The sequence below is a fragment of the Myotis yumanensis genome, unplaced genomic scaffold (genome assembly GCF_028538775.1).
Source record: "Myotis yumanensis isolate MYYU_CA2020_CCGP unplaced genomic scaffold, mMyoYum1.0.hap1 SCAF_6, whole genome shotgun sequence".
NCBI lineage: Eukaryota > Metazoa > Chordata > Mammalia > Chiroptera > Vespertilionidae > Myotis > Myotis yumanensis.
In genome coordinates this window covers 45,312,487-45,315,887 of record NW_027223757.1, presented here as the reverse complement: position 1 = coordinate 45,315,887, position 3,401 = coordinate 45,312,487, and the positions used below count along the sequence as shown (strand labels likewise).

At 37.2% G+C, this 3,401-nt stretch overlaps 1 pseudogene; it reads left to right on the top strand.

The window, feature by feature from the left end:
* The first annotated feature begins 2,972 nt into the window (after positions 1-2,972).
* LOC139013412 (U2 spliceosomal RNA) lies at positions 2,973-3,080 on the top strand (annotated as a pseudogene).
* The last annotated feature ends 321 nt before the right edge of the window (positions 3,081-3,401 follow it).

The window sequence follows — 3,401 nt, the reverse complement described above, 5'->3', positions numbered from 1 at the left end:
CAGAAATGTTTTTCTTTGTTTTCCTCATAAAATTTAAATGTTGTTTTCAATTAAAATGGCATTGGGCCAGCAGCCCCAACTTCCTACTAAAGCCCATGAGAAGACATTAAAGTATACACACACACACACACACACACACACACACACACACTCACACACCAGGTAGGCAGCTTCTTTATACCTTCCCAACTTTCATTTCATATCCATACTATATCTATCTATCTTTAGGAAAATGTCTTCTTCAAAAAAATAAAGTAAAATAGTTCCCACTTGGCACTGCCACTCTGACTAAGGTACCAGTTCACCCTAATAGAGGTCTTCTTTCCACAGTAGTCAGAGACAGCAACTCCTAGGTGACAGCTCTTTAGGAAGGATGCAGGCACGGCCTTCGACCTCATGGTAACTGTGGAAACTAATGCCCAGGCCACTCCAGCCCTTGATTATAAAATCATGTCACATTCATTTTTTATGCTCACATTTCAATGATTTGAGGCCCTTTGGTTTAATTGTTGGGTGTCAAAACAATTCCTCCCTCAGAAATTATTCCAGCAGAATTATCTTGGAATTATTTCTTGAATGCCCAAAGGGAGTATACATAACATGTATTCACAAACAAGTCCTGTCAACTGACATCACTAAGTGGCATCCTCTTTCTGCTACAACTGAGCCCAGCTGAGGTCCTCAACCTTTAAGTCCACCTGGAGGAGCCTCACGGGTGGCACTGCTGATGTGGCAATCACAAGATTGCCTGTGTCTATGTCAAAGGTCTCAGCAAAGCCCTAACCGGTGTGGCTCAGTAGATAGAGTGTCGGCCTGTGGACTGAAGGGTCCCAGGTTCGATTCTGGTCAAGGGCATGTACCTTGGTTATGGGCACATACCCAGTAGGGGGTGTGCAAGAGGTAGCTGATCGATGTTTCTCTCTCATCGATGTTTCTAACTATCCCTCTCCCTTCTCTGTAAAAAAAAAAAATCAATAAAATATATTTTTTTAAAAAAAGAACAAAGGTCTCAGCAAAGACCTCCATGTGCTCAAACCCATTTGAGAATCACTAGATTTTTATATGGAGGTAAGAGGAAATGCCCCTCTATTAGTGCTTTAGCTATATTTAAATTACTTGGTCTCCTAGGCAATTCTTGTTATATTATAAAATCCATTCCTTCAGCATATATACTCTGTTTTGCTCTTTTTCTCATATACTCAACTATCAACCTGCCCCACCCATTAGAAAACACTCCCCTGTGCCCCATCTTCTCCCCAGATTGACCATTTCCATAGGAACAGGCATACAAACAACAGTTCTGATAATGTCTCTTTTAATCTATACTTTACAAAGAAACATTTCTCCCCACCTTTATCTGACATCCACTTTCCAAAAAGGCCCATAACACACACACACACACACATACTCCAGAACTAAAAAACGCAAATTACCACATCTACATTACTAAACAAAACACTTAATATTATCAATAGTGAATATTTAATTTTCCTCAAGAATTTTGATGGGTATTTGACAGATTGCATTACCTGTATTGGCTATCCCACAAGCTCTTGTTACAATGCAATTTTTTTTAAGAGAGGAAGGGAAAGAGAGAGAGAGAGAGAGAGAGAGAGAGAGAGAGAGAGAGATCAATTGGTTTCCCAAAATCTTAACAAAAGAAATTGATCCTGGTCAACGATTAAATCAATGATGTTCTATAAAATCTTTTGTTAAGATCTCGGGAAGATTTTTAAGGTGATGCCTCCATACTGAGACTTTATCCATGTTGGTCTCCCATTTAAGGCATCCAAGACCTATCACATATGTGAATGTAGATAACTCTTCCAGAATGCATTCCATGTGTACTGCTCTGGGGAAATTCTATACTATTTCATGTATATCTTTCAGTAAGGTAGGCATCAAGTCCTACAGAGGCTCACTAGAGAGGCTTCCGAATTCTCATGAAGATGACTTATTTTGTAGTCATCATAAACTCTTCCTACCAAGCCCTGTCCAATTTGTAGGTTTGGGAGGAGGTTTTATTGTTGTTGTTTTAAGTTTAATTTAAGGTTGTATGTTATGCAGCAATTAGATAAATGGGGAAAAACGGTTTTAGCTTTATAGGGGTTAGTTAGCACATTCTGATAATTTCCCTAAAATAGAAATTCTCATACTGATGGTAACAAAAAGAGTTAAAATTTATCTAACCACCCATCCCAGGATTATTTAACTAACTGTTCCATATTATCAAAATAGGAAAATTGGTTTTATAACTTAATGTGCTTGCCTATTTTGAAATTTTGAAGTGCTATAATATAAAGAGCACTAAGTTGTAAAGTATGTGAAAAATAAGATACCACAATGTTATTTTCACATTTGACTATAGCTATAAGAAAATAAATATACCAAAAAAAAAGTCAAACCAAAAACATATACTATACATGGATACAATAATGAAAATACATTTAAGGAATTCCCCCAAATTAAGTGACTATTGATGGTTTTGTTAATATTTTATTTTTCTATTTTTTATTAAATTTCCAAAATTTCTAAAATATATATTATCCTACATAATAAAAGGCTAATATGCAAATTGTCCCCTCGGGAGTTTGACCAAACTGGGAGTTTAACCCCTTGCTATGACGTATGCTGATCACCAGGGGGTGGCACAGAACAAAGGAAGGCTCTGGCCAGCAGCTGCCAGACGGGGAAAGGAAGGCCCCAGCTGGCAGCCGGAAGGCCCCAATTGGCCCTGATTGCCAGCCAGGCCTAGGGAACCTACCCATGCACGAATTTCATGCACTAGGCCTCTAGTTATAGTAATAATAGAAAACCACAATATGCCTGTTTTTAAAAACACTAAATGATTTGATGCAACCTCAGCACAAAGCAAAGTTGTGGCTTTTGGCAGTTGTCATTTCAAGATTTCAAGACAAATAAAACATGGTATGCTTCATTTACTTTCTTGAAAACATTTTTATAATATGCTAATCGCTTCTCGGCCTTTTGGCTAAGATCATGTGTAGTATCTGTTCTTATCAGTTTAATATAATATGCTAGATGAAACTGATTTTTATTTTATTTCCCTACCACCCATCAGACAAAATTTTGATTTTTTTTTTTACTAAGTACACCTTACTCATCTTTCTGTATAAATAATTACCACATGCCACAATATTGTTTCTTGAATATATGGCTCCTCCTGTTGCTCACATTCACTTCATGTGTCCTGTAGCATTTGGGAGATAGATACAAATTTTTTCTCAACTACCTCTTCAAGAGCTATTCTTCTATGATAGTTTTGGCTACTTCTCTGTGTAGATAAATCACCAGTTTCAATCTTCCTTACTCTTTCCTCTTTGAGTTGGCATTTCTTAGTGTTCTGTTAATATCTTCACAGGGTATGCTTATATGTCAAA